We start from the raw sequence: 22,166 nt of genomic DNA on the forward strand, positions 1-22,166 counted from the left end.
CAAGGCAACAGACAGCAAACAGCCATTGAAAAATAACCACAACTCTGTGCATACAGATCATAAGTGAACTTCATATATCTCGGAATACCATAAAACGAAAACTGCGTCAGAAATGCGTAGTGTAAATCAGCACTTCAATGGAGAATACAAGTTGCAAAAGAATGTACATTGCTAATCTACAAAAAGTGTGTTGAAGTTGAAGCCTGCAGGTTTGGCCAATGCAAACAAGTGCAGCGTACAGATCACACGGTAACGAACGTGTCTGAAAAGAATGAAACGGCTGAGTGGCATAAAAAATGCTGGATTTCCAAACAGAAGAGCGGGTGCCCTTACTCTAAAGGCCGCCACGCTATCACGGAGCCAAGGTCACACGCACAAATGCCTCTATGCAAGACAGGCTACTTGCAATGCCGCCAGCCATGGCACATGACTTCAGGTAAATAACCTAATGCCGAATATGTAATGCTGCTTCTGGAATTGTGAAGAATTTGTAAGAAATGTGGCATACGACACGTTCATGTGACATGGTATCTTCGCTTTGGTATGAGAGGAGGCAGAGAAGGAACACTTGCGCTCCCTAGTCGAGGCAGAGACAAAATGCCTGCTGGCAGTAACGCTTGCCTCCTGGCAGCATGGTAACAGGACAGGTTCTTCCAATTCCTAAGTTGTGGCAAATTTCTTCCTAGAAATAGCTTCAGGTACTCCTTACAGAAAAGAAGGCCATCCAAGTAACATGGGGTGAATAAATTAGAAAATTTCCGAAAAAAGGCTTCCTAGACGGCACCTTACAACTACGTGTGTATAGCCAAAATTTGCAAAGGGGCCTACTGAGGGGCCCTTACGGGGCCATGCACAATTAAGTTATCCTAACATAGAGAAAAGGTAAACTCAGGGAACATAGCAACATATATTAAGTTCAATGCGCTCCAACAATACTTAAGATTGGGGAGATGTAAAAAAAGCAAACAAAACATTCGAACAGGCTATAATAAAGAAGTACACAATGAAAAAAAGGAATATAAAAAATGTTGCAGGGGAATTGGTGTGCGGAAAGGGAAGCCAGACCATCATTTTAGGAGGGGCACTATAAAAGATTAGTTTGCACTGAAGGAAAAGAAGTGGTTTCCTCACACTTTCCACTAGTTTAAAACGGGTTGAGACACCAAATTTTGAGTACATAACAAGCATACTGTAGGCTTCCTCAGTATGCAAGAACAATCAACATCAAGTGTTAGACGCAGAAAACGTTTAAAATATATTTTAACTCGCTTCCAAAGAGTGCCTAAACACTCGTTCTCGCAATCGAGACCCATTGCTACCGCGATTGACACCGACTTCACTGTGTTGGAAGCATAACAAAAGCTTTAGTGACGTCATACCACATTAGAATGGCGTGCAATGAGTGGTGACCCACTGCACCGGCAAGCCTAGAGAGCCTCGAGTCTAGAGGGCAATGAGCCGCGTCGGACGCAGACGTAGAGTCAGAATTGGATCTGCCGCAGCTAGCCAGGACAACTGTCGACGTGGTTTTGTTTGCCTGCGCTGGTACAGAATGTGTGTGCGAGACCAGACGATGCGGCAGTGTGTGCGTCACAGCTTGTGGGCCCACGTTAACAAGCTTCCTAGACAGTGACATCACTGTCAAACTCGGCGCCCACAAACCGAAACTGAGAATTGTTTACAATACATAATGCGATATTCAATTATTTACTGAGAATATACGAATATCCGAGCGTGTATCATGCTTCCTGGAGCAATAAGAAACGTTTGAAACAAAGAACGCGCAAGCCCCAAATTTGATGTCTCAAGCTCATTGAGTTGACTTATTTTGCCATACAGAGACTGGCTGACGTGTATCTTAGTGTTACTGGTTTTAAGATGAAGCCTGAAAGTCTTGGTAAATTGTTTCAGAAATACCGTAATCAGAGAAAGATAATACTTCTGACAGGAACAGCATGCTTTTAATTTCTAATTAGCCACGCTATTACATTACTAGAGCCAAACCACTTGATCTGTTAGAGGACAACCCAAGAAAGGTCTGTGTCAGATGTAAAATAAGGGCAAGCGCTGGCTTCACCTATGTTGTTGAAGAACATAGCGCTTCCACTCCTACTAGTGTTTTAAATCTCCCTTGCATGGAACGCACGAACCACTTTTACGATGCACATAATACGTTTGGCAAATGTATTGATGCAGGACTCACAAAAATTGATGTGCTGCTAAAATCGGTGATAAGAGGTTTGTGATGCCTGCAGCTATTATAACAATGTCGTCAAGTAGTCCCACCATGCTCCATGGGATTGTTGTTGACAACACTTTGACTATTTTCATTCGCTGTATAGCACGCTCTACATGAACTCTTGCTGATGCTATCTTTTGTGTCCTAAGTGCATCACCCTTTGACATCTGCTTTTGTTTTCTGAATGGAGGCCTGATTAACTCAATTAAGTTGTCCGCACAAATGTCATCGACAAGAAAGCCACGATCCGCCAATATGTCATCTGATATTGGGTCTAGTTGCTTGTTGAGGCAGCTTTGCTGAAAAACGGCCTTGTCGGAGGTACGGCCTCCATGTGGGCAATAAGAGGCTTATGTGAGTAATAAGACCACTTGGTGTAACAGTAACCATATATTTAACCGTGAAACCTTTCTTATAGAAGGAGTAGGTTTGTAATGCACATCGCAAACAGTTGGGCTGGCCAATAGGAATGTCGGTGCAATCTACAATGACACGCACGTTACTGAAGTGTTTAAAACAGACAGGCAAATGTTCAACATCTTCTTTTGGTGGCACAGCCACAGTTACCTTTAAAATATCAGACATCAACTGAACAGTATCTGCAATTATGTTGCTACATGTAGCTAGAGAACAGTTTAAAAAGGTGACTGAAGAATTCAGTGGATATGCGCTTCAATTTCACAAATGTCAATGCAACTCTTTCTTAGGCACACAACTGGTGCCGTCCTGAAAGTGGATGAATTTCTGTGTAGCACGTCACAAGAGCATTCAGAACATCGACTGATGGCAGGCCTGTGAACGTATTTACGTTGCTACTGTTTATGGTGTCCACAAACTTCTTTGGAAAAGAACCCGATATCCCTTGGACAGCCTTGCTTTCTGTAAACCTTGTCCCCAGAGCCATTTCTAGGAGGAAATTTGCCACATCTTTTTCTTCTCTAGAGTACTCTGCCCTGAATGTCCGGGGGCCAGGTTGGCAAGCACATTCCTGTCACAAAACAAAAACAAGAGTTATAATGTCTGACATAACTGATGCGAGCATAGCTTCTTTTTGTCAAAGTAATTTTTCTAATAATGCATTTCAATGTGTTAAATTCAATGTCGGAAGTAGGAAATCCAGGGTTTTTGCATTAGTTAATTTGCACCCATCACACACCACAATGCTTTTGCGAAGTAAATCCAGAAAGCATACTGCCGGCTAGGTAAAGACAGCTACCACATCACATGTATATATAGAAAAATAAATTACCATATTTGCTATGCTCTTCTCACTTCTGGTGTTTACGAGGCTTTTCTCCTTGCTGTTGTCAGGGGATGGGAGATCGTCCTGCAATGTCAGATTGAGTTAGTCCAAGGAACCAGTGCTTAAGCAATGTGTGCACAAGTTGCATTTAATGTGCACCCATCACACACAGTGTGGCCATGTTTGGCTATATATAGCCAAATTGGGCTACAGGAAAATTTTTTTGGCATCGACTTGGATGAGTTGGCTATGTGGCTATATTTCGGCTACTGAAAATCTGCGACTTGCCTTTGTTTGGGCTATAAGTGGCGCTCTAATCGACGCTCCAGAGGTGGCTCTGATCGGGTAGAAGCAAATCTTGAAGGCTATGTTTTAGCTGGCTGAGCCGGCCGTGTGGCTGTGCGTGTGCGCGTACGCGAAATGACCCCCTCCCCTCTCCTTCCCATCCTTCTCTGCGCCATTGTCTGAGCCGGTGGCTTTGATCTTTGATGCAGATAAACTTATACCCCACTTGAACATAATGCGCCTGATCGCAGGGAATCGGGATGAACCTGGGAGTAGTGGGTTTTTCACAGTACACTGTACTAACATGGCTATGCTCAGGAATGGAGAGCAGTAACATAGGGTCGGGGCCGTCGGGCGATCGTGGCGCCGACATGAAAGAAGGCAAGCACGGGTGGATGACACGCCCCAGTGTGTTCATGTCCATGTCCTCATTCTGGGTGAAGTATCGCGCCGGGCCCAGCTTTCGACCTACTCCACGTATCTCGCGCGAACCTTTAGTGCCATTTTCATTCTCCTGCTAGATAATTTTTTGTCGGTGGTTACAAACGAGATTCATTTCAAATGTTGGACGTAAGATCGCATCCTCCTCCGAGAGAAGCATCCAAACATGGGGAAGTGGGCCAAGTATGCAAGAACGTATAAAAAAAATGGGAGCAACACCCCGAGTTAAATGTGGGTTCTAGAGCTGTTACTTCTAGATGCATGGTTTGCCCGCAATTTCAGGGATAAAGATACTCATTCTGCTATTATCGAAACATGTTTGCCACGATTACATCTCTGCACCACGTCACATGAACTTCACCCACCGTGTTAGCTTAGCTGGTGAGATGTCGCGCTGCTGGCTCGAGGACGCGGGTTTGATTCCCGGCCATGGCGGCCGCATTTCTATCAAATTGAAATGCAGGAACACCCGTGTACTTAGATTTAGGTGTACGTTAAAGAACCCGAGGTGGCCAAAATTAATTCGGAATCCCCCACTGCGTCATGCCTCCCGGAAATCATATCGTGATTTTGGCACGTAAAATCCCAGCAATTATTAGATAGTTTTAGAATAGGGGCCTCAAATGTTTTGGGGCCCCAAAGAAATAGCATCGAAGCCACTGCGCATTCGCAAGGCGCAAACTGTGTTTGAGTTTTGCGTCAGGCACGCTATTTTATCGATTTAGCGAAAGCCCGAAAAGCTGCCCCAAAAGCTTTCGTCAACAAACATGGCGGCGCCCATCGAAGCGACGGCTCTAACCTAGCACCCCACTGGGCTCTATTCGTGGTAACGCGTGAAGTTCGTAAGCTAGAGACGTGGTTGGCGGTTATCGATTTCCCTCAACTAACATGTGTAATGAAGAGTGATTCATTAGACGCCGCTGATTCCGAATACAATTGTCGATTTCATGGCTCGTAGGCCTAACACGGATTGACTTAGCTGGGTGAAGGAACGTAAAGTTGGTTACTCAAAACTAAGCGCAACAAGTTGGTTGCTGCTAATAGAATAAGTTCTAAATTGTAATTAAACACGAAAATCTAAATTACTCTTCTTATCATGAAATGGTATATTTTATTTTAATATTTATGCCACAATGCCAACACCCGGAAAGCTCTTCAGGGCCACCAACTTTCGGGGCCCCTATTCTAAAACTTTATGCACATCAACATGGTTTGCTTTTTGACAGTAACCGGTTTTTACAGCATAACCACTGTTGTCAATTTATTGTTTACCGTTGCTCTTTGTGCGTCGTCGCGGCTTTTACCATTTCAAGCGAGTTACGTTCGGGACGTGCTCGTCGCCGAAAACGACTGCGCGCTTCTTACACTGGTCTGCCGTTTGCGCAGTAATCTTTTAAAGCTTCGCTTACACAAATTCAGACAGCGAGTGGCATCTGATATCTGACACTTTATTTTAACGCATGTTCTTGCCGTGCTAGAGACCTAAGATAGCGGCCAGGTTGATGTAAATGGACAGTATATAGAGCATGTACAAACTAACCCGGGCTAAGCTAATTAAAAAAAAAAACTAGAAAACAAGATAGGACGATGAGACAAATAACACGAGATAACATAGCACGAAAGACTTGTTTTAGCTAAAAAAAAGAAGCCGTGAGCAGGTCACAGATCGCTGGACAGCTGAACTTCTACGTTATAGGCAGATATGACGTGAGAGTTCGACGATGCTAAACATTGTTTTGCGTTCACGACAGCTAAAAAGTAGAGTTCGTAGTTAATATTTCTGTAAATAACTAAAAATAATAACTTATTACTATCTGTCATAAAATAAAAGCACTGATCTCGCCCTCTGCAGCGATTCGCTGGAACTTAAGACCTTCCGGGCCCATCCAAAAAGGGTTCTGTGCAAGCACGATGTCGCTGTTGTTGATGTCAAGGGCCGACCGTCACGGCGGCACGGACATTTTGTTACGACGGGTTGTGCTCAAAAAGGATTGCCGTAGTCGAATTTCAAGATGTATGCACAAATAAAACTGCAAATAAAAATGGCTATATTTGGCTACGAAATATTTTGCACTTTTTTGTCTTTGGCTACATTGGGCTACAACTTCTCTAGCTTTTGGCTGCGCCGCCTCGTCGGACCTGGCAACACTGATCACACACCATATCATACAATGCTCTTAGGAAGTAAATCCAGAAAGCATGCCGCTGTCTAGGTAAAGACAGCTACCACAACACACACACACACATACACACACACACACACACACACACACATATATATATATTATATATATATATATATATATATATATACAGGGTGTTTCAGCGAACACTTTCAAACTTTATTTAAGGTTGCCTGTGGCAGACAACCCAATTCTAGTTAATGAACTGGTCTACTCGAAGCGGCGGACATTCCTTGCACAAAAAATTTAAATGCATAATTGACTAATTAACAAAAAGTCACTAATTAAGTTTTTACCTAATTACCTGATGGTCCATATTGCAATTTACAAATTGTAGCCGTGGAGCTCGCAAGGCGGATCCACTTAGAATTAATTTTCAGGATGACACCAGTTTCGAGATATTTCCCGAATTCCCGAAGTTTGCAGAGAAATGCATTGGCGTTCCAGTTAATTTTGTGCTTCAATGCATAAAACGACGTTTTGTTAAGAAACTAACTGGAACGCCAATGCATTTCTCCGCAATGTTCGGGAATTATTATCTCGAAACTGGTGTCATCCTGAGAATTAATTCCAAATGGATCCGCCTTGCGAATTCCCCGGCTACAATTTGTAAATTGCAATATCGGCGCCCCATCAGGTAATTAGTTAAAAACTTAATTAGTGAATTTTGTTAATTATTCGATTATTAATTTCAATTCCTTGTGCAAGTAATGTCCGCCTCTTCGAGTAGACCAGCTCATTAACTAGAATTGTGCTATCTGCCACAGCCAACCTTTAAGAATTTTCGAAAGTGTTCGCTGAAACACCCTGTATATATATATATATATATATATATATATACAGTGAAGTAGACGCGCGTATGAAGCGGGTTATTGACGTTTCGGCCGGGGTCCGGCCTTCATCAGAATACAATGCATGGCGTCCGTACAGTTTATATACATGTACCGTTTATATACGATGTGACGATGTGTAGACGATGTGTTTGCAAACGCCATCTGTTTATACACGTATCAGCTGTCTTTTCTACAATCTACAATGGCGTTCACTCATTTTTATCGTTTTTCATGTAAACATATCTTCATTCGGGTGATATGCACATGTATATAAACTGTACTGACGCCATTCATTGTATGCTGATGATGGCCGGACCCCAGCCGAAACGTCAATAAACCGCCTCATACGCGCGTCTACTTCACTGTGCATATTTACCCAGATCCAGAATCGCTTTTCCTGGTATATATATATATATATATATATATATATATATATACAAAAAGACATACCATATTGTCTTTGTCACTTATTTGGTCTATGCTGTTGCTGTCAGGGGATGGGAGATCGTCCAGCAATGTCAGCCAGAGTTTATTCCCAAGGAACTTGTGGTTAAGCAATGTGTAGTCAAAAGTTGCATGTGTCAACAGGTGCAGTCAACAGGTGCATGTGTCAATGCCTTTGCTTCTAATGGGGAGGCAGTAGTTTGTTTGCCTGATTCATTCTGTAATGCATTAAAAAGTGCTGACATTATTTATTATATGCTTGTATCCATGGTGTATGTACCATAAGCATATAAGTGCTGCACTATGCAGTCAAATTAACTTACTCTGGTTGACCGATACGCACATCGACGGTCTTGCCAGTGAAATCAGGGGTTGCAGCTCTGAATCCTGGCGTTGCTGTTGAGCGAGGTTTGGAGATGGAAGACTACAAAGAAAACCGCAGTCCTCGTCAGTATCTGTTGGTGCGGGTTCGACGGGGGCGCGGGAGAGACAATCGGCGTCAGTGTGTTTCTGACCAGACTTATAGACAATTGTCATGTCAAATTCCTGTAGCCGAAGGCTCCATCTTGCGAGACGTCCCGAAGGATCCTTGAGATTCGCCAGCCAACAAAGAGAGTGGTGATCGCTGACGACTCGGAAGGCGCGTCCGTACAAGTATGGTCGGAACTTCTGGATAGCCCACACGACCGCCAGACATTCTTTTTCAGTTGCTGAGTAGTTTTTTTCAGCAGCAGACAACGTGCGGCTGGCATAGGCAATAACGCGCTCAACACCAGCTTGAAATTGTACGAGTGTGGCTCCGAGACCAACGTTGCTAGCATCAGTATGCACTTCTGTGTCGGCCTCTGTGTCAAAATGACCAAGGATCGGTGGTGTCTGTAGACGTCGTTGAAGGTCGTGGAAAGCGTCGGATTGAGCCGGGCCCCAAATAAATGTCACGTCGTTCTTGATGAGTCGTTGCAAAGGTTCGGCAATCTCAGAAAAATTTGGCACAAAACGGCGGTAATAAGCACAAAGCCCTAGAAATCGGCGTACATCGTGCTTTGTCTTCGGTATCGGGAACAAACGAACTGCCGTGGCTTTGTCAGGGTCAGGGCGAATACGGTGTTGCTGACAATATGACCCAGAAATTTAAGCTCCTCGTATCCGAAGTGACATTTTTCGGGCTTCAGAGACAGGCCGGCGGTGCGGATGGCCTGAAGAACAGCCTCAAGCCTCTCGATGTGCTGCTCAAACGTGGTTGAAAAAACAACTACATCGTCTAAGTAGACTAAACACGAGTGCCACTTGAGGTCAGATAAAACTGTGTCCATCATGCGTTGAAATGTGGCCGGAGCGGAACACAGTCCAAAAGGGAGGACCTTAAATTCATAGAGGCCGTCCGGTGTTATAAACGCCGTTTTTTCCCGGTCCCGTTCGTCAACTTCAATCTGCCAGTACCCGCTACGTAGATCCATTGAAGAAAAGTAACGGGCATGCCGCAGACGATCCAAGGAGTCGTCAATCCGAGGAAGTGGATAAACGTCCTTTTTCGTGATCTTGTTCAGTTTGCGATAATCTACACAGAATCGTAGTGAACCGTCTTTCTTCTTAACTAGTACAACAGGTGATGCCCAAGGACTTGTCGATGGTTGAATGACATCATCATCCAGCATTTGCTTAACTTGATGACGAATAGCATCCTGTTCTCTCTGTGACACGCGGTAAGCATGTTGGCGAACAGGTTGGACGGTCGGTTCAGTGATGATTCTGTGCTTGGTTAGAGGAGTCTGCTTGACCTTCGAGGTGGTGGCAAAACAGTCGTTAAATGATGATAGTAGGCTGAGGAGCCTCTCCTGTTGGGGTTGTTTCAGCTGTGGATTGACGTTGATGTGACTGGTCAAGTCCACATCGCTGTTTTCCTGCATCGAGATTGTCGTTACCGAAACACATGCGTTGGACTCGTCCACTGTTTCAAAGTAGGCAATGGTGGTATGCTTCGCAAAGTGCTTGTATTCGCCGCTGAAGTTAGTAACTAGGATTGTGGTTTGCCTATTTTGGAGCTCTACGAGACCTCGTGCGACGCCGACTTCTCGATCCAGCAAAATGGTGAGGTTACCTTCGGCGATGCCCATATCTAGGTGGTCTTGAGGGCACTCAACAAGGACGAAGATGCTACTTCGAGGCGGTAACGTTACGCAGTCATCGACCACGCGTAAAGCCGCGCGATGATGTTCATCCTTAACACCAGAATCCGAAGAAACATTCTTCGAAAAAGTCACGAACAAGTCACGCAGATTAATGATCGCCCCATATTCCTGAAGAAAATCCATGCCCAATATAACCAGTCGAGAACACTTGGGCAGCACAAGGAAAGACGCTACGAAGGTCGAAGTATAAATTGTAAGTCTGGCGGTGCATCGTCCAATGGGTGACACGAGGTGTCCTCCAGCCGTGACCAGATGTGGGCCGTCCCACGCTGTCAGCACTTTGCGTAACCGATTGGCCAGCGAGGCACACATAACCGAGTAATCAGCTCCCGTATCGACAAGTGCAGTCACCGGATAACAGTCGACGGAAACAGTAATAACAGCAGAAGCTCTTTTGGCGGTTTCGAAGGAAGGCGTCAGCGGTACGTCGCGAGGGGGTGGCGTCGGCGGAGGATATTTCACGGTTCGCATGACAGCGGCCTCACCCCCGGAGGTCGCCGTTTTCAGTTTCCCCGGCGCGGGCTTCCGCCGGTGACTCCAGTGGAATCAAAGGCGGGTCGAGCGCGGTTTCGTGATGTGTGCCGACGAGGTGACGGCGACCGCGACTGTCTTCTCTGAGGGACAGGAGGAAGACGGTTGCTTTCCAAGTACTCCTCGATTTCCTGTGGGCGTTCGCCATAGCGCGGGCAACGGGCGTCCGGATGGTATCCCCGCAAACCAATCCGTCGGTAATGGCAGTCGCGATAGAAGTGTCCAGCCTCCCCACAGTGATAACACAACGGACTATTGTCGGGAGCGCGCCATACCGTTGACTTCCGCGGACCAGGACGAAAGTCTGATTGGAGAGTCGTGCGGTGGCTTGGGCTTGGGAAGCGTCGAGGGGGCCCTGTAGGTGGATGCGTGAAACGGGCCGTCGACGGCGTAGAAACCCGAAGAGCATCGGCGTACGAGAGCGTGGGTGGTTCGGTGCGCGTTGGTGGAGAGGGATGAACCACCTGCCTAATTTCCTCCCGAATGACGTCCGTAAGAGCCGCGGCACTCGGAGGTGCCGATCCATAATGCCTCTGGAGTTCTTCTCGAACAACCTGCCGTATTAGTTCGGTAAGGGACTCCCTGTCATCCCTTGCAGGTACAAGCGAGCATGCCGCAGTCATGGTGGTCTGGCGTTCATACTGCGATAGCCGCTGCCGAAGCATGCGCTCCATGACTGTTGCCTCACGGACGAACTGAGACACCGTTGTAGGAGGATTGCGCACGAGGCCCGCGAAAAGCTGTTCTTTTACGCCTCGCATTAACATGCGCACCTTCTTGTCTTCTGGCATTAGTGGGTCGGCCCGACGGAACAATCGTGTCATGTCTTCTACGAACATGGCGACGGTTTCGTTCGGCATTTGGAACCTGGAAGATAGTGCCTGTTCGGCTCTTTCTTTCCTTTCGGGGGTATTGAAGGCGTCACGAAGCAGGCAGTAAAACTCCTGCCAGCTGGTAAACGAAACTTCGTGGTTCTCGTACCATACCCTTGCCGCGTCTAAAAGGGAAAAGTAGACGTTCTTCAACTTACGGCGATCATCCCAGTCATTAAAGGTGGCGACCCGGTCGAAATGGTCTAACCAGTCTTCTACGTCCTCAAAGGCGTCGCCGTGGAACGGGTTAGGCGTGCGAGGCGCGTTGACAATGCAAGGTACAGCAGCATTTGGGATCTCCTCGGTTTGGGTTGCGGTTGTTGTTGCCATCTTCCTCGCAGAGTTTGCCAGGGGACTGTACTGCGGTGGAAGACCTTGGAGGCGACGGCTGCTTCGATGGATTTCTACAGTCTCTGAGGTACTGGCGTTGGTAGCTTCTGGTTCAGGACCAGCAGGCATAGGGCGTATGTGTACCCAGCACTTCCACCAGTTTGTCGCGAGAGGAAAAGGCAGGCAGTCAGTTCCGAGCGAACGGCTGTTTACTGTTTTGGCCGCAGCAGCCAACAACACTTCTTCGTCCTCGTTCTCTAGCGTTACCAACGCGTGGCAATATGTTTGCATGTAAAAAATAAAAACGATGAAAAGCGTAAGACATAGTGCGACATAAACTAAGCACAAGGGATGTTTCGCAGGAACGATGCAATCATCACTGTCTTTACTGATCTTTACTGATCACGCTTGTAGCGATAATGTTGTCTTCCCACTCGTCCATGTTGTTCCCACTGCTTTCAATAGGGAACCAACCCAATCAAATAACAAGAGCGAACACGTTGCTTTCGACAGAACCTTCGCAACTTCCACAAGGATTTCAAGAAATTACTACAATATGTGGAAAAGTGTTGGTAACGATCACTCGAGCATGTCTCTAAAATAAGACAAAAAACTGGCTCTATTTTCACATCTCATGGGCCTGGATGTGCACTAGGCATTTCTCACCCCTTCACCCTTTCTCTGCCCTTCTTGCCAAAATGGACTTGGGTTCTGAAAAAAACAAAGTTTATGTACCTCCCTTTCTAACACTAAACATTGCTTAAAATTCGCTACTATTGTCCCAAAAACTGTAGCGTGAATTTTATATAATGTAGGAGTTGGGGGAACACTGTAATATAGAGTAACATGGCGTATCACAAATACCAAAATGTTTCACCTTTGTGAAACATCGTCCGTAATGATGAAGACTAAACTGCCAATTTGTCAGAACGGTGTAGACGACTTTTGCTTTCTTAATATAATTAAAAAAGAAACAATATATGGTGACAGAAGCAATCCTGTGCTTACATTCAGATTGTAATTTTAGATATCCAGCATTGTTCGAAAAATCAAGCATCACCTAATTTTCCTATAGCACTAGTATGCACTTCGTCCATGTTACGCCTGCAAATTTTCTAGTTCTCAGCGCTCGTGAAAAAAAAACAAAAAAAAAACAAATAATGTGACGCTACCTTATTCGCAACTCAAATCAACATTAGGGGACGCTGCGAAAGCTGGCCCGGTCTGGCTACACTGTGGTTGCGAAGTCCAAGGGTCCAACCGGCCACTAAGGCTCCATGGATGGTGCCGTGCCAGGTGCCGGGAGAAGAAGTCCAGTGAGATGAGAAAACAGTTTTATATACAAATATACATGTGGTATTTTACAAGAAGGGCTTCATGATATTTGAGCCGTCTACATGCTAACATCTTTGCATGTTCTAGCGTTTACATCTCCGAGCGTCTACATCGTCGAGCATCCCTCACAACACTCGAGTCCCGCTGTTTTATCCCTTTCGTTTCCCTCTTTCACTTGACGAGGGAATACACTTTAGTTCTGCTTTAGCCAATGACAATCTTCGACCACTTCGCCACATCCCGCCCATGATGTGCCCCCGTTCCACCGGGCACCACCTCCAATGTCACCTGATCGCCCCCGCACACAAGGCAACGGGTGACACCTTGGGAACCAAGCGTTGATGTGGGGTTATTACCTCATGCAATATATGGTCATTGATACATTTGACAGCAATCTTTCTAAATGTGGTTTTTGGGCACTGGATGGGACACACAGAAGAAGAAATGCGCACACATCATCACAGCACTGCAGCTTTTCTACTGATTTAGAATGTTATGCTGATGATCTTGTTGACTACGACTTCTGTGTCTCGGTTATGTTTTGTTCAACAAAAATCTCTTCCAGATCAGGCCTTGGGTCCCTGCCGCCACTTAGCTGCAGAGGTGTGGCGTGTGCATGGGGCACAAAAAGAAACTTATGCAAAATATGTATGCACTTGAACCCATCCGGACATAATGCCATGTGAAGCTGCCTGTCCCTCCTCCACATGTTCCAGTGACTGATGCCGCGCAGATGTTGCAGATCCTCCAAAACAGTGCTCCAAGTTCTGCTATTGTAGTGCTCAAGTAAGAGCATACCAGTAACGCCTTTGTGAACCTAACTCATCTCTATTGAATGATACACTACAGCTGTTACACTGTAGCTGATGTTCTTCCCATGTAAAGTGCAACTAAGATAGCAGCCACGCCTTAGTGCTAAATTTTATTTTTGCATGTTTTACATATCTGTTTCGTTATGTAATCCAAAGAGGCTGCAGCAGTGCAAGCACTTGTAAAGTCATAGAGAAGGAACCAGCCAATAAAGCGCATCATCCTCAGAACAGCCAAATTGGCACAGTGGCTGTAGTGTCCTGCTGCTGAGCATGAGTTCACAGCTTTTATTCAGGATGGGGCAGTCACATTTCAATAGAGGTTAAATGCGAAATCCAGTCTTAGTTAGGCTCACGTTAAAAATCACAGGTGGCCGAAATTAATTGTGAGCCGTGCACTACAGTGTCTCGTATGGCCTGGGGGTTGCTTTGGGAGCTGCGACACAGTGAAATAATCAGATTATCTGCAAGGACCACTTGTAACATTTAGTTGGCGCACAATGGCCGCTGTAGCTTTTTTCTGAATAAATGGGGGCAACCAACACATAGTAGCACTAACCAAAAGCTGTAGCCTAAACAATCGTTACCAGAAGAAATTTATTTTGATGTTAACAAAGGCAAGATGGCAAGCTTGATTAGCCACCTGCCTGCTTGTCCATGATCTATTTATTGTTTTGTTGAAAACTGCTATCCCCTTGCATGAGCTGAACAGTGAAAGTATACCATGAAGTGAGTGAATGCATTGCTCATACAAAAACTGACAAGTTGGTGCATGTCCTAAGCGAGATTTTTGTAGGTTTTATATTCAGACAACATTCACCACAAATTATAGTAAATCTGAGTGTTTGTTCAAAACTAGTAGAGCCAAGCTAATGTCCTAGTATGGTTCTCTTTCTTTAGCTCATTTGACAAGACCGGGCTGTGACCTCCACCCCTTTTCTCACACTGTAAAGTTGAGCAGCCTTGTAACATTTAGGAGGAGGTACAGGATTCTTCCTCCACAGGACCAGTGAATTTGAATGAACTGAAAGCAATTTTTGTCCTTCTGTATTCATGTTCCGAGAACCATCTATGTGACGCTAATTTAGGTTACTGCAGGAACTATTGTTCCAAGCAGCTTTATATGAAGAAACACATTATCTATGCAAATTTAGGAGGCAGTTGTAGTATGGTACTGACTATTTCGTTTTTGGGCGCATGATTGCCATAAGAGCCGCATATGCTAGTAGGTTGATGGTAAAAACTTCATTACAGTATGTTGTTTTATTTGTTGCCACTACTATATTTCTTATTGCTACGCAGAAAACGCAGAAGATGGCAAAACAGCTCCAAAACAGAGTCTCGGACCAAGAATGGTGAGTTCTGCTCGTGTCATGTGTTACCATGCAGTGAAAGTCTCACGTTTTATTGTGCCTGTCCTGTGCACTGGGGCATGCTCCTAAACCATTAAGAAGAACTGAAGTGTCTACATCTTAAATAAAATTCAAGGCAGGGCATCTTGCTGACTCGAAAACTTTCACATATGAATAAATATATAATTTCAGAATAAATTGTGGGTAATACAGAGGAAAATTATCTTGTATTGTGACATTAGGTCCAACAGAAACTACTATACTATAAATGTATAACTAACACTTAAAAAAGCTGTAGCAGTGTAGCTGTAATGCCTATGTGCATTGCTATTTTCTGTGTACTTCGTCTAAGAGCTGTTCTTCCAAAATTTGAACTAAGCGGTCGCTGTTTGCATGTCTCAGTGTATTCCTGAGCATCACATTGTAGTTCTACGTATGTGCACCAGTGTTAAAGAATTGTTAGTGTGACAGGAGTACTGTAAGTACGGTACCACATAATAGATAGGAAAATTTTACCACGGCAAAGGAATTTGTCCGTTGCTTCCGGTTTGAGGGGTGGCTGTACTGCTCCTTACAATATTACTTGTATCATGGCTTGGGTGGCAGATATGATTTTTTTCTAAGTCACCTGCCATGCTGGCTGTGTAGCTGTTCTGCTGTCGACCACATGATCATGCATTCAGTTTCTGACTGCAACAGCTGCACTGCTATGAAGGCAGAATGAAAACGTCTCTTTGTACTTAGACTTGCATGCGATTTAATAGCCGATATGCATGGAATTTAAGCAGAGCCGTCAAATATGGTGCTTTTCGTGCCTTTCATAGCTCCATTGCAGCTCTGGTACAGGAAATCCTACCAAATACCGTTTCTCGTTAGATGTTTTATCTGTATCTTCATCCTTGCATAGCCTTTGTGAAAAACTGTATTACAGTCGCTGTTTGGCCGGTCTGAAAGGTGATGGTGTACTTTTGTCATCTCATCTAGGAGTTGTGTCGAACGCTCCTTGTGTCGAATTGTTAGGTGGCTGGCATTTCTTATCACGTGTTCTATAAGGATCTATGCTCGTAACAATTGCTTGCATGCACTTAAATTATTACGCTGTAAGTTTCTCTTCAACAATAAAAAACTTTAAATTATTCATTACCATACATGCGTCAGACAAATTGATATTGACATAGACTGCCATTCTTGCTTGTTTGTCACCACCAGTCTGGATACTGGCCCACATTGGTGTATTTCGCTCCACGGAAAGACATACATTCCTTTCCTGGAAGAGCCTTCACACCTTATTATGAAGCGGAGACCGTGATCACAGTTAATTAAGCATAATTCCTTCGAGAGTGCAGAAAGGCCAAAATTACAAAGCAGTAAAATGGAAGGTGACATAGCAGATTACACAGCAATTTGGCATCCTCCTTTTGAAAGCATCTTTTTTCTTTGTGACATTCTTTAGTTTTTAGAAGCCACCAGCCTGCTGCTCTCCCCACAATAATAGGATTCATTATTTGCTACAACTACATGTAGCCTACATGAGAGGGCATACTATGGTAGCAGTTGCACTTGGACACTGTTGAGGCAAGTAAACAATACTGAAAATCTTTTTTCTTCTCGGCCTAAATGAGCCGGTGGCAACAACTTTCAGTACCGAGCTCACTAATCTAGAAATGGTGCCTCCCCCACCAGTGTAAGCTCTCCGCTAGATATAGTTGGTTATTAAGCACATGCTACTGTGAGCTTCAGGCTTTTCAGTAGCATTTCCTATATTATAAATTTTGCATAAGTTGCACTTGAATAACTTTGTTGTGATATTCATAGCTGCAGAATTGCGATTTTGGTGCAGACTTATTACTCTGCAGTTGCTTTCTTTCTCCTGAACCTGATACAGGTCTGTGTTTATGTTTGCAGCTAAACAAGCCTGCCGTTCCACCCCACTTCCTATGTTGAAAATGCTGAGGGTTCAAGCAAATGAACTGAAGCAGAAGGCACCAGAAGAAGTCATGCTGCATGTGTGTGAATTGTATGATGGAAAGCGTGCCGAGAGTCAGATTGAATCCTTGACACGGGGACAGTCGAATGCTCCAGAATGGCACAGATATTGAAAGGGCCTGGTAACTGCAAGCATTGCTCATGCTTGTATGACTCGACCAAAGACTTTTCTTTGTTCGAAAGGTGTGGCCAACATTGACCTGTTTCTTATGCTTATTTTAAGAAGCATAACTGTTACAACACCAGCAATGCATGTTGGGATTTCGAAGGAAAGTGCAGCGCATGTTGCATACAAGACATGGCAAGAAGCACTGGAGCACACACTTGAAGTGCGTCAGAGAGGCCTCGTTTTGTGCGATGAATTTCACTTCATAGGCTGTTCCCCTGACGGTTATGTAATTTTTTCATGCAAATGCTGCGAGGGCAAGGAAGTCCTCTTGGAGAATAAATGCCTAACGAAGCTGGACAACTTATTCAAAAACTACAATACCTTGGAGCCTAAATTAGAGCATTGTACACAACTTAACGTGCAAATGGCAGTGTGTCATGTGAAGGAGGACCATTTTTTTGTTGATTTTGTGACATATCTTCTTGTTGTGCTGTTGTACACTACAACAGCTGTGTCTTTGATGAGTTCAAGGATGCAATCATTAGCGTATGCAAGGAACGAGTGATATCAGAGCTCCTCTTGAGGATAAGCCACTGATGTCGTTCTTGCTGGCACAGACTGCTGATAAATTTTAAAGGGACTGTCAACCAATTTTAATGTCACCTTTTTTTCTTCTACTTCTCCCAAGTGTGACGAGAAGCTTACCGGTCAGAGTGTCCAATCATACAGTGGCAACTCGTAAAGAGCCATGAAACATTTTATCAGAATTTTTTATCTGCAGTGAGCAAATAGGAAACACGATCGAAACATTGAGAGGTGAGCGTGATAGCGATTATACGCTGGCATTGTTGCGAAGGAGACGGCAACTGCGGCCCTAGCTGTAAGAAATGTTTTATCAAGCCGTTCTAGCAGTTCGTGTTTCCTGAAGTGTTTAATTATTTATACAATAATAGCTACATTTCTTCATAGTTTTCAATAGCTTTGGACGTATACAAGTCAATGCTTTTTTTTCCTTAGCCAAGCCAGTAGTTCTATTTATGTAGTGCTGGCATCCTTTTACGCCACATTTAGTTTAAAACTTCACATGAAGATCACATAACTTTGGCTGCTCACTCACAAACTTGTGTGCATACGAAAGCAGTCATGTGGACCACCATGCATTGAGGATGCCATTTCTTTGCCACTGGACTCATTGCTGCGAAAGCAGCGCCGGTAATTTGAGTGTACTTTTTCTTAGCTCATAATACGCGTAAAATAAGGCAAACGTCTATAGTATAGAGACTGATCTTAAACAGTATGTGGAACTAAATAGCAGGTAACTTACAAAAGTTTCATTGCATGCATGCGAAGTGCCAACGTTTCACCACCAGTTCGCGCCATTTAGTAGGTTTTGTGACTTTTCGTGCCAATTTGAAATTATTTTCACTTAAATTGTAAACAGCCCGCTCGATTCTGTCACTATAAACGATTGTCTTTCATTTACACCTTCTCTTGGCACATTTGGTATGGTTGTCAGTCCCTTTAATGTTTCATCTCTACATTGCGTTTCAGGACTGTTCATATTGTAAAGATTGTATAAAGTGCAATGGTTCATGTGCATGCACCGTTGTAAGCAGAAAAGACCCTATTGTGTGCCAAACTGCAACTTAGCTTCACCCTGTACTGTGGTGCTTGAGGTCACCTACCATCAAGGCTGGCACAGTACATATCCTGTTTTTTTGCCGACATGACTGTTCGCTTCCTAAGGCTCATAGGCTATCGTTTCGCAAGTTGTGCACGAGCAGCTGCGTGATATTAGTGGCGACTCAGGCAGAACTCATGAAACCAACTTTTCTTTATGTTGTTGTCATGAGTGAGTAGACAGCATCAAAGCACTGCGTAGGAGCGTCTGCTCCACACACCATCGAGTCGCCGACAAAGACGGCGATGTTGGCGGGCGGTGGCACGAGCGACCAGACGAGGGAGAAAGAGAATCGACCAATCAGTGGTCGACACGAAACCACAGGCTGTGGTACGAGGAACGAGGAGGGAGAAGAAGAGACTGGGACGCTCGAAGTGGGATCGCTCGGAGACAGGGGTGAAAAGATCGCTGGTGTCGAGGTTGGTGTCGTCGGGGTCCAGACCCGAACCCGAGAGCCTCAACAGAACCAGCATGACCCCGGTTGTCCCTGGAGAGATACGGTGAGCGTAAGGCCCAGTTATTCCTGCGGCAGCTGTTCCTGCCGGCGTTCGTGTTCCTGCTGGCGTTCCTGCTCCTCTTGCTGTTCCTGCCGGCGTTCGTGTTCCTGCTGGCGTTCCTGCTCCTCTTGCTGTTCCTGCTGGCGTGCCTGTTCCTGTTGGCGTTCCTGTTGCTGTTCCTGAGCCGCCGTGCGGAGAGCAGAGGTCACCTGGGGGTGACCAGAGGCCTGGAACGACGCTGGCGAGAGGCGCCAGGGCGAAGCCGCGAGCCAGCGAACCAGTACGGGCGCCGCTCAGCTACAGCGGTCGGACTTGGTCGGTCTTCGACTCCGACAACCTTGGACTCGGACGTCCGGGTTGGCTCTACCGTGCGTCCGCGTCCCTCGCATGCCACTGCCCGCCACGTCGCTACTGCCGTCAACGCAAGTGCTAGTGCACGCCGTCAACGCAAGTGCCCGAGTAACTAAGACTCGATGATTTTTGTTTCTTTGTTTTGATTGAGACTCTTCTCGCGTGGACTAACGGGATTAATTGTACTTTTGGTTTTCATATACTTCTGTGTGCTGTTTAGTGTTCTTTTCCTCCCTTTCCTTGCTTTGAATATTAAGTTTGTTTTGAAAAAGAAAATGGCTTCGTCTTTCCTGAACTGAGGCTTTGCCTCAGTTAAACAATTCACTCCCGAAGAACCTGACATCACAAAATTTTGTGATGCTTGTGCCTTGGCAAGGTTTTCATGCGCTAGTTTTAGCGTTTTTTTCCAATCGTTTCCTTGGGTCCGGTACATATCCGTAAGTGGTCTTCGCTTCCTCATCGAGTTCATCTTTAGTCCACCGCTCCTTCGGGACGCTCAATGGCCCTCTTGCCTGATGACCATATATCAGTTCGAAGGGTGAGAACCCGAGACTTGTCTGCGGCACTTCTCTGTATGCGAAGAGAAGAGGCGCAATGTATCGCTCCCACATCTTCGGTTGCTCTTGAGATAGCTTGCGCAGCATTCCCTTTAGAGTGCCGTTAAACCGTTCAACCAAACCGTTGCACATTGGATGGTAAGGAGTAGAGCTGAGGTGTTTAATAGCAAGCAGTTCATTCACTTCTTCCATTAAAGACGACGTAAAACAAGACGCCTTGTCGCATAGGATTTCTCGTGGAAACCCGATCCTAGAAAACATTTCTAGCAAACCTTCAGCTACTGTAGCTGAATCAATAGCCGCTAGCGGTACAGCGTCAGGGTACCGCGTGGCGAAGTCTACCAATGTTAAGATATAACGGTTCCCTTTACTAGAAGTTGGCGACAAAGGTCCTATGATGTCCACTTCCACTCGCTCGAATGGTGTATCGATGAGCGGCAAGCGACCGAGAGGAGCTTTGCCGAGTTTCCTTTGGGAAACGTCCTTTGGCAGGAGTTGCACGATCGAACATATCTTTTGATATCTGCCTGGACGCCGGGCCAGAAGAATGCACCAAGTACTTTCTCCGTGGTCTTCTTAATTCCTCCATGTCCGGACAGTGCATTTTCATGCGCGAGTACCAAAACTTGGCTACGAAGTTTCTTTGGGACCACAGCTTGTTGTACCGTCTTTCCGGGACAAAACTGGTAATCGCGATACAAGATCCCTTTATCCATGTAAAACGACTGTGCCGTTGATCCCGCGCCAGGAAACGTTTTGCCGATCTTCTTCCTGCAGACGTCTAAACTCACATCTTGTTCCTTTTGGAACACCTGCCTAGATACTTGAAGCAAGTCCAAGACGGTCGTGCGCTGCTCAGTCGCAACTTTCGCTCCCACCATAACTGGGTTGTGCTTTTCTCCACAGTCCGTCCTTCTACTTCCAGGGAGGTTGCTGGTGCTGCTAGGAGGCTTCCAGGCTGGGTCGGGATCTGTCGGGTCCCGTGATCCTGTAACATTCCCGACTATCACGTCGTATAGTGGGGTTCTCAAACATTTCACGATGGCAAGACCTGAAAAATATGGCGAAGAGATGTGAACCTTTGCTTCCGGCACTTCAATGGTACTTCCATCAGCGAGCAGCAGCGTTGCCTTGGTGCCGGTCATCGCGTCATCCGGGACAAGAGACCGGCGTACGACGAGACTGTTGCTGCCCGTGTCGCGTAGTACCGATACCGTTTTTCCATACACTTCTCCTGGCAAAACAGGTAAGTTGTAGAGTCCCGTCGGTTGATTTGGAGACACTTCTGTCGCGTCTTCCCTGTCAAACTTAGGCTCTTCTTTCTTGCATTGAACTTCGACAGGTGAAGAAAGACAAACCGATGCTTCTTTTGCATTGCCCCCTTTTCGTTTGCAGGACTGGGCGTCATGTCCCGTTTTTCGACAGTACCCGCAATAGGGCTGGTTGACCCTTACGCGGCAATCTGATGCTTTGTGTCCTGATTTTCCAAAAACAAAACATTTTATGCTCGACCTCACAGTTTGACCAGCGTCCTTTTTATTGCTTTCATCTTATTTCTCCCGGAAAACAAGCAAGTTGCTTTGTTGCTGGGCTTCCATGAAGTGGTCAGCCGCTTCTGCGATTTTCTCAACCGTCTGACAGTTCCGCTGACGAAGAAACAGTGAAAGACGACTATGGCAGTTATTCGAAAGCTCTTCAGCGACTATTAAGTCCCGAACCGCGTCAAAAGATTTCCCCTGGACACTCATCTCTACCCATCTGTCGAAAAAACTGAAAAGCCTAGTAGCGTACTGCTTAGCAGTTTCATTATCGTAGGGCTTACTGCGACGAAATTTTTCTCGATAGCCTTCGGCAGTACAACGATAGCGCTGGAGCAATGCCATCTTGACCTTGTCATAG

The 22,166-nt window shown here is 45.5% G+C and overlaps 1 pseudogene; it reads right to left on the reverse strand.

Annotated features, from left to right (window-relative positions):
* Positions 1 to 2,096: 2,096 nt before the first annotated feature.
* LOC125942431 (uncharacterized) lies at positions 2,097 to 2,874 on the reverse strand (annotated as a pseudogene).
* Positions 2,875 to 22,166: the final 19,292 nt, after the last annotated feature.

This window comes from Dermacentor silvarum, chromosome 1 (genome assembly GCF_013339745.2).
Source record: "Dermacentor silvarum isolate Dsil-2018 chromosome 1, BIME_Dsil_1.4, whole genome shotgun sequence".
NCBI lineage: Eukaryota > Metazoa > Arthropoda > Arachnida > Ixodida > Ixodidae > Dermacentor > Dermacentor silvarum.